A 12680-nucleotide genomic window follows, 5' to 3' on the forward strand; every position below is an offset into this window, starting at 1 on the left:
GCTAGGATTATAGGCGTGAGCCACCACGCCCAGCTGCAGGCCTGTTTTAATAGTGACTACCTGTAAGGAATCGGACTAGAAGAGCAGTGGGAGAAAGAGAAGGTTGTTTACATTTTGTTTTATAAACTTCTGCTATTCATTTTTAAAATGGAACAAATTTAGGGATAAGAAAGATGCAGGTGTGACTTCCTGACTCTCAGGTTGATGCCCTCTGCATTAAAAGTATTGGTATGAACAATTTCCCGGTGCACTAAATATGCTTCTCAAAAGACCCCTTTCCTCCCTGTTCAGATAATAGAAACATATTTAATATCCTTTACTATTGGCTAGTGCTGGAAGTGTGACTTATTTAAAGGTTCAGTATGATAGAAAATGATTCATTTAGGCTGGGTGCAGTGGCTCACGCCTGTAATCCCAGCACTTTGGGAGGCCAAGGTGGGCGGATCACGAGGTCAGGAGATCGAGATCATCCTGGCTAACATGGTAAAACCCCATCTCTAATAAAAATACAAAAAATTAGCTGGGTGAGGTGGCGGGCACCTGTAGTCCCAGCTACTCGGGAGGCTGAGGCAGGAAAATGGCGTGAACCCAGGAGGCAGAGCTTGCAGTGAGCCGAGATCACGCCACTAGACTCCAGCCTGGGCAACAGAGCGAGACTCCATCTCAAAAAAAAAAAAAAAGAAGAAGAAGAAAATGATTAATTTTCCCCACCAATACAACCTGCAGCCTGTTAAGGTCAAAGCCTCTGGTGGAGGCCGCACAGGTAATGATATGGGAGTACTGATAACTGCTCTTTCTCCCCCAGTGACTGGTAGGGGCCTTCACTGGAATATTTCTCTCTGTCAACTCTGTGCACAGGGTTGAGTCCTGGCCATGATAGAATGAATACTGTCATTCAAGTTTCCCCTGGCCTTACCAGACTGTACAGATAACAGGAACAACCCCAACTCAAATTTCCCTGGTTTTTTCCATAGCCTGGGGATGGTGGACCTTTTGTACCCTGTAAGGTATCTTTCAAATATTTCTTGAGGTCCCTACAAGTTGTCTCACAGGTACTGCTGAATGACATCCCTCCTCTAAGCTGGCCCATGGCTTCATCTGTCCACTGGCTGGCCAGCAGAGTCTCCTGTTTGCCCCTTCCATGAACTTCCACAGCTGAGGCTCAGGAAAGCTGAGATGTCCAACTGACTTGGCATTTTCTTTTAAGTAGGAGGAGTGCTTCCTTCCCCACCCCGTCATGTCAACCAAAATGAGGACACCCAGCACTGATGCCCAGCAATGTGACTTCTGCTCCAGCATATTACAGAGTTTGAATTAAGAATTTCAGATTCCCTTTGTAGGCTGCTGACTGCTCAGAGGAGGTAGGCTTTCATTCCTAAATATGTATTGTTTGCCTGCTCTGTGTAGATGCATACAACGTGCACAGGGATGAGTGAAACCGCCAAGGACTCTGACCATGACATTTTTAGCCTAGTCATGGAGAAAGATGATGACCAAGAAATAAAAGCAAATAAATATACAACCACAAATTGAGATAAGTGCTATGAAGGAAACAGGCAGAGGTGTGAGAGAAAATTACAAAGGAGCTACTTTCGATCAGAGGGTCAGAAAAGGTCTCCAAGGTTATGACAGTTTATATAATAACTATTAATAGGACATATTAGAAATCCAGACTTGGAAAAAGGGAGGGGAGGGATTTTTAGAAGAGATTTGTTGGGGAGGATAGGGATGGTACAAAGAGGAGGAGGAGTTAATATTTTCAGACATTACTATGAACCAGTAACATTCTAAGAACTTTACATATGTTCTATTCTTTAATCCTAACACAACCCTATGTAGGAACTACTGTTAACCCTGCTTAACAGAGGTATAAGATGTAACAGAGGTATAAGATGAAGCACAGAAGGGTTAAGTAACTTGCCCTTGTCACACAGCTACTAAGTGGTGAAGGTGGAATTTGAATCCGGGCAGTCTCAGACCCTAAGGAAGAAAAGACTTTGGATTATTTTAGCAACTTAAAGACCAGTGTGACTGAAATGGAAAGAAAAAAGGGGGGGGGGAATGGGAGAGAAATGGAGTTGGCAAAGCAAGCAGGGCCTTCCTAGATCATGCATGGATAGGCGGTCAGATTTCATCCTCAGAGGGTGTCATGGCTGATTAATTAATACTGCTCCAAAGGAACAACACTGTTCTGGGGAGCCAGCTGTGGTCATGAAAATAATGATCACTTCTGTTACTTTCTTAGGCTGAGGTATTAGAAAACGAGAGTGCTTCCTTTACGCTGAGAAGAAGAAAGGAGCCTAAGATCCTGGGGATGGAATTACCCTCTCTGGCAGAAAGGTCAACTTCATGCATAACCCAGGAAACCGCACCACATCCCAGGACCTACCTGGAGCAATCCACTCCCTGCGTTATAGAATGATGGATGGCCAAATTAAACAGTATTCCACTTGGGGGTGAGCACTGGGTTAGTAATACAGGGATGGGGAAGGGCATGGAGAGGAGCCAGTTATCACAATGGGCCTCTCTAGGGGACGATCTCCACTTCGGCAGGAGCAGCTTGGGGAAGCGCCTGCGTTCCTGGCCACTGACTGCAACTCACAGCCTCTCTACACAGCCGCTTAACTGGGACAATAAATCCCTGGAAATGAAGAGGAGCAGTGTCTGGTGTACCCAGCAAGTAAACTCTGGTAAGTTATATCCACAGGAAGAGTGAAGAGGCAACAATCTCTTGATTCTTAAGGTCAGCATCTTGTTTGGTTGCTCTTTCCTGAATTCTCTTAGGAGATTCCTCCCACTCTTGGGAAATCTCAAATTCATCCCATGAAGAATATTAACTCAGTCTAGCCTCCTAAACTGAGTCTAACCTCATCTCTAGTCACATAAACTAGGTAGAATGGGGAAAGGAGTTTTCAAATTCTGTTTACTTGTAATGGTAAATTTTTCCTTTTTTTTTTTTTTTTTTTTTTTTGAGAAGGAGTTTTGCTCTTTTTTGCCCAGGCTGGAGTGCAATGGTGTGATCTTGGCTCACTGCAACCTCTGCCTCCTGGGTTCAAGCGATTCTCCTACCTCAGCCTCCCAAGTAGCTGGGATTACAGGCGCCCACCACCACACTCAGCTAATATTTTTATTTTTAGTAGAGATGGGGTTTCACCATGTTAGTCAGCTGGTCTCGAACTCCAGACCTCAGGTGATCCATCTGCCTCAGCGTCCCAAAGTGCTGGGATTACAGGCGTGAGCCACTGCGCCCAGCCTGTAATGGTAAACTTTTAACTGATTAACCTGTTCTTGCTTGTCGAGTAGTGTGGGCATCCATTCTCCATGTTTCCCTGTCCAGCAGCCCCTCGATTTTTGTTTGGGGATCCACACGATACCTGAGAGGCTAATTCCATCTGAGTGGCAAGAAGGGAACACGTGGCCTGGGCTAAGCCATCAGCACATTCTATCCCCCCCAGCCAGAGTGACTGTGACCTAAGCCCATTTGTTCAGCGTGAGTCTCAGGATCTCTGCTTTGGAATACAAGACAAAGTCCCTCTGTCCCTCTTGGTGTGTTTGAAAAAGGAGCAAGAGTCATCTAGGAATCACAGAAGGTGCCTGATTTAGGATAGAGCCAACATAAAAATAAAAATAAAAAGAAGTAGAGTTATAAAGAGCTAGGTCCTGCATGACATCATTAAGCAGAAGGACTCCCACCTCATCAGAACCCTGCTCTTTTCAGGGATGAGAGTTGATTAAATTGAGCTCAACAAATATTGACAGAGTGCCTCGTCATGTGCCAGACATGGCATTGGGCACTCACAATACGTTAGTGCATAAAACAGGTAAGAATCCCTGTCCTCAGAGAGAAGGAGACAGAAAACAGACAATAAGCAGAACAAGAGAAATAATAGTATGTTAGAGGAGGATAAGTACAGTGGGGAAAAGGAAAAGAAGAGCAGGTAAGGGAGATGGGCACTGGTTGAGTAGAGCTGGGGATGAGGCTCTGTATTCTTTAAGGTGGAGCTCTCTCTGCTACTTGTTATCTATTACTTGCTAATAAACCTACAACACCTTAGGACATTCTAAATACCTGTAACCCCTTGCCCTAACAGCCACCCAGGGGCAAAAATTTCTATAGATTTTTTTTAAAAAGAATATTGGGGGGGGCACAGTGGCTCATGCCTGTAATCCCAGCAGTTTGGGAGGCCGAGGCAGGGAGATCACGAGGTCAGAAGATCGAGACCATCCTGGCTAACACGGTGATACCCCGTCTCTACTAAAAAATACAAAAAAATTAGCCGGGCGTGGTTGCAGGTGCCTGTAGTCCCAGCTGCTCAGGAGGCTGAGGCAGGAGAATGGCATGAACCCGGGAGGCGGAGCTTGCAGTGAGCCGAGATCACACCACTGCACCCCAGCCTGGGCGACAGAGGGAGACTCTGTCTCGAAATAAATAAATAATAAATAAATAAATAAATAATAAAAAAGAATATTAATTACATTCGTCTAAGATTTGGCTTGGGGAGGGACATTATATTTAAGTTCTGGATAAAGGCTGAATTCATCAGTTTTGGAAAATCCTCATCCACATTTTGGGGGCAGGGCACAGGAATTAAAATGTTTCCATTTCAATCCTGTAGCACTCTGACATAAATTATTCTGCTTTCCTGAAGCAGCAAGGTTCTTTTACTCCCATTGTTTCTGCTTCTTGAAATATACAAATAATCACCCATTTTTGTTTCCAATATTGATTTATGGAAAATGCATCAAATTAGTATTGAGAATGCTTTACAACTTGAGAAGTTAAATTCTGTGACTCTGATTTTCTCAGGGACCAACAGTTATAATATTGTAACTGAGTCAAAAGCTGGTGAGCAAGAAGGTGAAGAAGAAAGCAAGAGCAAATTAACTTAATATAAAGATATGTCTTCCCCCCACTGTTCTGAGTACGTGGCTAGTGGCTTCCTGTGAAGGAAACACTTGGTCGGCTCTTGTCTTAGTTAAGACTGGCATTCCCCCTTTTGCACAGCTCTGCGATGTTGTGTAAAAGAAGAAACTATCACCATAGAGACTTGGGTCTCCTGAACATTCAAATGATTATCCAGGAACACTAGATAATCTGTCTTTTGCCATAGCACTTACTTTTTAGCAGTCATCTATTCATAGGCTATACGTTTTTAAAAATGGTCCAATGCCAGACAAACTAAAGCTTTGCTCTGATAATGCCTGAAAGACACATTTACAAACATGGCCAAATTAGCCTGATGGGCTTTCATGCAAATGCCCTGTGCCTTTACTGTTTCAGATTTCCAGCTTTCCTTAGATGCTCAGAGTTCAACTTCAGTGAAATTGCTGCTGAACAGAGGCACCCAGAGCCAGGGGGATGAGTGGGGAGAAGAATGGAAGCAGAAGAAGGTACTGTGCCTTCTCAAAGACTCTCCCTAAAACCTAGATGGTTAAAAAGGACCAGACCCACTCCAGGAAGACATATATATGCTCCAATAATATTGATTTTTAAGTTAGTGAAAAGAGACACCTGAGATCATTGGGAAACAAAAAATCTACAAGTCATGGTGAGACAACTGGTCGGTCCTTTTTGCAAAAGAAAGCCCTCCCTTCCTGACAGATGACAAATTAAATTATCAGTGGATGGGACCCAAGTACATGTGCACATAAATGCACATACACAAGTACATACACACGCACACACACATACCACACACACACACACACAGAGGCAAAGAAATCAAACTGTATACATGCCAAAAAAAATAGCTGAATATTTATTTGATCACTGCTGGTGAAGAGCACTGTGAGTTTGTCATGTAAGAAATCCCATGGCAAATGATAATAGACCTGACCACCGAGAAATGGTAAACTTCTGAACATTAAGAAGGGCACAGACTAAAATACAAACATCTACATAGAAAAATCTATGGTAAACAATAAGAAACAATCGTCTAATATCTCTGAAACATAGAGCTTATAAACATTGATTAGAAAAACATGAAGATTTCAGAATAGAAATGGGCAAAGGACACGAGACAACTCACAATAGAGCAAATATAAATAAAAAACAGATAGAAAATGTTCATCTTGTTACTTAACAAAGGCAGAAGTGAAACAGCAGTAGAGAATTTTTCTTACTATCAAGTTAGCAAAAATGATTTCTTTGCCTAATCATGTTCATAAGAGCACAATGCAACAGGAAATCTCATACACTGCTCGTAGGAGTATAAAACTTTCTGGAAAGCGATGTGCTGTTTCCTAAGAGGACTCCAAGTGTTTATATCCTTTGACCTAGTAATTCTACTTCCAAGAACTTATCGTCAGAAAGTAATTTAAAAATTCCAAAATATGGACATCATGCATAAAAGATGTTCATTTCATCACCGCTTATTTAAAAAAAAAAGTGGAGGCACCCTAAATGCCCACTATTCATTTCAATATTTTTTGAGTACCTAGTATCTGTCAAACAATGAGCTAGAACAGAAGCCAAACACAAAACAGATATGATTCTTATCCTTCCAATACTGGGAGGAACTGCAGGCTGGGAGGCGATATACATTTAATTAAGTAATTATTACACTTGCTACAGGAATGCACAGCAGAGGGACCTAACCAGAGGGGGTGACATTTAAACTAACTCGTGAAAACTGTGTGAAAATGACCAGAAGAAGGGGATGGCAGACACAATATTCTGATTAATACTTCAAGAAGCAGGAACAATGGGAGTAAAAGAATCTTGCTGTTTTGAAAAAGTATCATAATGTGTTCCAGAAAAAGGGAACAACATATTGCAAGTCCAGGAGGGAAAAAATTTGACCTAAATTAAGAGTGTGCTCGTATTTCTTAGTGGTGATGAAGAGAGTCCAAGCATCTCTTGGGAAGATTAGACCTAGCAGGAAACATAGTGGAGTTGCTTTCCTCCTCTTCTGATTAATTTCACAGGTTTTTCACATTTTTAGTTTAAATGTCACCTCCTCTGGTTAAGTCCCCTCTGCTATGCACTCCTGTAGCAAATGTCATAATTACTTGATTAAATGCTTATCTCCTCTAAGACTGTAACTTCTGCAAGGGTAAGAATTATATCTGCCTTGGGGATGGGCGTGGTGGCTCACACCTGTAATCCCAGCACTTTGGGAGGCCGAGGATCACCTGAGGCCAGGAGTTCGCGACCAGCCTGGCCAATATGGTGAAATCCCATCTCTACCAAAAATACAAAAACTTAGTTGGGCGTGGTGGTGCACATCTGTGGTCCTAGCTACTTGGGAGGCTGACATGAGAGGATTTCTTGAGCCCGGCAGGCGGACGTTGTCATAGTGAGCCAAGATTGCACCCCTGCACTCCAGCCTGGGTGACAGAGTGAGACTCCTCTGTTCTAGATCAGTGCTTGACACATATTCGGTGCTCCTCATGGAATTAGCGAGAGACCTCCCACCAGGAAGCAGAGGTTTCCCACGTGGGAGGATGGCTATGTGGCGGTGCTGAGGGACGCTGAATCCGAGGTGCTGTGTCTTGAATTCGTCAGTGAAGACATGAAGGCCTGGCCCGTCAGGAGGACAGCTCCCACCACAAGGGAATGAGAAATGGTCGTCATGTTGGACACGCATCTATGGTCTCGGCCTGTCAGGCTCCAAGGGTTGTGGTGAGTGTCTGTGTATGCACTTATATCTCCAAGAGAACGGGAGTGTCATCCCCAAACACGAATGAGGTTAACTTTTCTAAAGAACATTGGTTAGTGGCCAGGCACAGTGGCTCACACCTATAATCCCAGCACTCTGGGAGGCCGCGGCGGGTGGATCACTTGAGGTCAGGAGTTTGAGACCAGCCTGATCAACACGGTGAAATCCTATCTCTACTAAAAATATGAAAATTAGCCGGGCGTGGTGGCACATGCCTGTAATCCCAGCTACTTGTGAGGCTGAGGCAGAAGAATCGCTTCAACCCAGGAGGCGGAGGTTGCAGTGAGCCGAGATCATGCCACTGCACTCCAGCCTGGGCGACAGAATGAGACTCTGTCTCAAAACAAAACAAAAACAAAAAACATTGGTTAGTGTAGCCAAGAAAGATTTTTTACTTAAAAAATAAATCTGTTGTCCATGCAGTGTGTTGATGAAAAAAAAAAAAAGATAGTCTTTGTTACAAATAAGATATTGCATGATCATTAGTAAGATTATTTATGAAGAGTTTGTAATAATGTGGGAAAGTGGTTATGATATAAAGTTAAGCAAAAGAAAAAAGTAAATGCCAAATTATAAAAATAGTATATTGTTAGCTTTGCTTAAACATATATATACGCACACACAATCCACAAAAAGCAGGAATATACCTCACTCTGTAAGTGGTGGTTATCTCTGAGTGATATTTTATAGGATGTTCCCCCGCTTTTTTTTACTGTAATGTACATTCCAGATTATTAGATTAGTATATTTTACTTTTACAAATGGTGATTACACATTTTAATAGTTTCAGAATGTTAAGATCTTAAGAGACTAAGCTTAGTTCTACAGCTAGCATATAGTAGCATTGCATAAATATTCTTCAATCAATTAATGAAGTCATCACTTCATCGCAAGAGTGTACATAAAGTATTAGAACTATTAAAATGTTTGTGTGCACACCAGCCCCATCAATTCTGAATAATGCCCTATCTGCCATAATTATATATTCTTATTTTTGGGGTCCTCATTCCTTAAAGCAACATTGATGTTTCCTTCATTTCTTCTCCCCAAGCACAGAGCAAAAAAAAAAAAAAAAAAAAAAGTCATTTATTGTTTTAAAATCTTCATTTATTTTGGGATGTCACCACGGATTTTTCAGGTCTTAGACATATAAGCATGCATTTCTACTTTTTTAGATTTTGAATAATGTAGAAATCTAGGCAAATTAATTGAGAATACTCTATTGAATAAATCTACAACTTTACTTCCAAGGTCCTGTTAACCGAAGCTAAAGATAAAAAAGCAGCAACAAAGTGCCGCTGTTATCTGGTTAAAACTGACAACTGTAAGATGTATGGATGATTTTCTACAAGTTTAGAAACAGGAAACAGTGCTTGCTGCACTTGCCACAGGGCATATAAACTGAGAACGTTTTGTAGAAATTCAAGATCAGAGGATGAGCACAAGGATGATCTTCAAGAACAAAACAGTGAACAGAGACCTTTGTGGTGGCAAGCAGTGACGTAAGGTTGTGTTTGTGTGAATACAAACCCTCTCCTCCCAAGTCTGGTGACTACAGTGTTTTCTTCCCACCGTTGTTAATTGTGGAAATATGGTTGTCACTATTAACATATCAAACAGAAGTCTTGATATTATCTGCAGCTGGTCATTTGTTTAGGTTTTACCCGCAGGGAAAGTCTGGTGGCAGCCAGCCCCAGGACAGCCACGCGTGACGTGCAGAAGAGTCCTTGTTGTTCCCCCGGAGGGGATGATGATGCAAGCAAACGCCACGCCTGATCCCTTCGGGTCTCCGTGGCAACAAGGCTGCCTGTCAGACCAGATGATAATGATCCATGATCTGGAAGAGGCTTATTCCATAACAGGAGGGAGGTTTCAAAGGTAACACGTCAATAGCAAAGCAATGCCTCGCCAACAGCTTTTTGTTATTGTAGTCGACAAGGACAAAAAGAGAACAAGGCTGCCAGAAGATATTGCATATGGAACAGAAGATTTCCTGCCCTGGAAGAAGGCTAAGTTAGAGCCTCTCTTTATCTATAAATGATCTGTTGGTTAAACAGGATACCTCCCTTCTGAACATCTCAGCACCTCAACAAGAGAACTTCAAGTCTCTGCTATTTAGACATGTCATTTGTAAGTAAAAGAAATCAGGGAAGTAATAGGAGGAAAGCTAAGAATGAAAGGAATTCATCACTACTGCAAGTTTGTCCCTGAAGCAAGGCGAGTCCCTGCCCATCTGGCTATGCCAGCTTTTTTTTTTCCCCCTTACTAGACCCCATTTGGGATTTTGTTGGCATATTTGCTTGGGTGTCTATCTCCTCTGTAGTTCCTGAGGTCAGGATTGCAGTCTCTTTTTAAAAAAAATTTGTATCTATAGTGCCTGGCAAAGAAAAGAAGCTCCATCAATATTTACCAGTTGCTGGTGGCAATGGTAGTGGTAGTTGTATAGAAGTGGGGAGGGATAGAAGTATAGCTAAGTGATGGGACATTCTATTTCTACACCTTGTTTAACTGTGGAGGTCTCTGGGATTAGCCAGGCTAGCCAAGATTGGGACGTTTGGTGTCTTCTTCAAGAGAGGCAGAATGAGCCTAATGGTTTCGAACATGGGCTCTGGAGCCAGACAAGCCAGATTAGAATCCCGACTCTACTCCAAGCAGTGTGAACTTTGGCAAGTTACTTACCTTATCTGTGCCTCTGTGAGGATGAAACAAGTTCATTAGAATGATGCCTGGTACCCCAGAGGAACTATTAAGGTTCAATTGACTCTGTTTCTAGTATTACTGCTCAATTTAGGAAGAAAAAACGTGCAGATGAGGAGAGCCTTTTGCTTCAAATTTTGAGTTTCACATTTAACCTTGCAGTTTTATCCCTGGGGAGCTTCTGTTGGATGGAAGATGAATCTGGTATCTAAGCTTCTCCTTAGAGCTGTCCTTTAGACCAGTGCCAATCCCTAGGAGTGCTTCTGATTTCCTGCTTATCTCCTACGAATGTAGGAGTTAAGTCAATTCAAAAGAAAAGATAAGTGGTCCAAACAAATCCATACTGTAATCCACTGTTCATGGGGCAATTCATTTGCCCTTGAATTATTATTATCTCCCTTACCAGATGTGCTTGACACTTCTGATCTTGAGCCATGCTGGGCACCATGGCAAATTTGGATATTTGGTATCAAATATCAAAATATTTCATAGTTTTTCCTTGATGCTTTTGAAGACACCTCCTCCATAACCACGATCTCTGACCAACACCCAAAAGGCTGAGGGGAACTAAAGCCAAGTTAGGGAAACAATGTAAATGCCTGGCTGATTAACACATATGGATGTCCAGGGAGTTGCTGGGTCTTCTCACCTCTATCCTCACCTGCCGTGAGCACACAGTGCTCCACGGATATATTAAAATTTGAATCAGTAAGTGAGGAATTTTATGAAGTGCCCTCTTGAAGCCAATGGAATAATGTCATCCATAACCATAAACCAGCAGCTAAATATTACCTAAGCACAGGACTCGGACTCGCTTTCATTTAGACCACCTGAAGCAGGTTCTCTTGCAACTGCAAAACAAAAGAAGAGAGAGAAAGAAAGACCACCATTGTGATGGTTTCCAGATAGGCATAATCAAAAGGTTGAAAATGTCTACCAAGAATATTAAGTCATTATGACAGGTACCTTTTCTAATTAAAATTGTATTCCCACTGCAGCTGCATCCTAATAAACTGAGAGGCATCAGCTACCTTATCTTTCATACCAGCTGTAAGTATGCTGATACACATATGTATACTATATTTGTATTATGTATAATATCTATATGCTATATGTATATATAAAGTATCGACCTTAAAAATTATTTCAAAGTCACACAATCATCTGAGTCACATAAGCACGTAGAAAAACAGATAAAGGTATGTTATGTAACTCACCTCCTATATCCAGATAAGTTTTCATTCAAACAAATACAATTATTTGATATTTTTACCTTGATGCTTTTGAAGATACCTCCTCCATAACCATGATCGGGAATGGTCTGTATTGTAGCAGTCAGGAAGTTCTTTTTTTTTTTTTTTTTTCCAAATAAACTGCTTATCTTAGAATAGTTTTAAAATTATAGAATTAATGTAATTAGTACAGTAATGGTACAGAGAGCTCCCTACCTAATACTGAGTTTCCCCTATTGTTAACATATTACATTAATATGGTACCTTTGTCACGACCAATGAATCAGTATTGATACATTATTTCCTCAGTTTTTTCCTAATGTCTTTTTTCTCTTTTCTTTTTTGAGATGGAATCTCACTCTGTTGCCCAGACTGGAGTGCAGTGGCATGATCTTGGCTCACTGCAGCCTCCACCTCCTGGGTTTAAGTGATTCTTCTGCCTCAGTCTCCCAAGTAGCTGGGATTACAGGTGCCCACCAACACACTCAGCTAATTTTTGTATTTTTAGCAGAGATAGAGTTTCACCATCTTGGCCAGGTTGGCTTCGAACTCCTTACCTCAAGTGATCTGCTTGCCTCAGCTTCCTAAAGTGCTGGGATTACAGGGGTGAGTCACCACGCCCAGCCCCTAATGTGCTTTTTCTACTCCAGGATCCCATCCAGGATACCACATTGCATTTAGTAGTCATGTCTCCTTAGGGCCCTCTTAACTGTGGCAGTTTCTTGGACTTTCCTTGGCTTTGCTGACCTTGATAGTTCTGAGGATTACTGGTCAGATATGTTGTAGAATGTCCTTCTGTTGGGATTTGTCTGATGTTTTTCTCATGATTAGACTGGGTTAATGCATTTGATGGGAGGGAGACCACAGAGGCCAAGTGCCATTCTCATCATATCATAACAAGGGTGCACACTATCAATTACTTGCCAATGTTAGGGAGTTGTTTTTAAGGTCAAAAGTAAATTCCTTTTGTTAAAGCAGTGGTTCTCAAAGTGTGGTTCCCCAGATCAGCAGTGTCAGCACCACCTGGAACTTGTTAAAAATGCAAATTCTTGGCTTTGTCACAGGCCTACTAAATCAGAAACTCTGGGGG

The 12680-nt window shown here is 41.9% G+C and overlaps 2 long non-coding RNA genes across 2 annotated transcripts in view; one reads left to right on the forward strand and one right to left on the reverse strand.

The window, feature by feature from the left end:
• Window positions 1-825: 825 nt before the first annotated feature.
• LOC144340650 (uncharacterized) lies at window positions 826-3643 on the forward strand. The gene is made up of 3 exons (XR_013416894.1): window positions 826-1361; window positions 2246-2456; window positions 2532-3643. It is a non-coding gene; the product is annotated as an uncharacterized LOC144340650 (long non-coding RNA).
• A 5103-nt stretch (window positions 3644-8746) lies between these two features.
• Window positions 8747-12680, reverse strand: part of LOC114677502 (uncharacterized) — a 43585-nt gene continuing 39651 nt past the window's right edge. Inside the window, exon 2 of the long non-coding RNA XR_003728821.2 lies at window positions 8747-11209. This is a non-coding gene — a long non-coding RNA (uncharacterized LOC114677502). The remainder of the gene's footprint in view (window positions 11210-12680) is intronic.

Source organism: Macaca mulatta, chromosome 4 (genome assembly GCF_049350105.2).
Source record: "Macaca mulatta isolate MMU2019108-1 chromosome 4, T2T-MMU8v2.0, whole genome shotgun sequence".
Lineage (NCBI taxonomy): Eukaryota > Metazoa > Chordata > Mammalia > Primates > Cercopithecidae > Macaca > Macaca mulatta.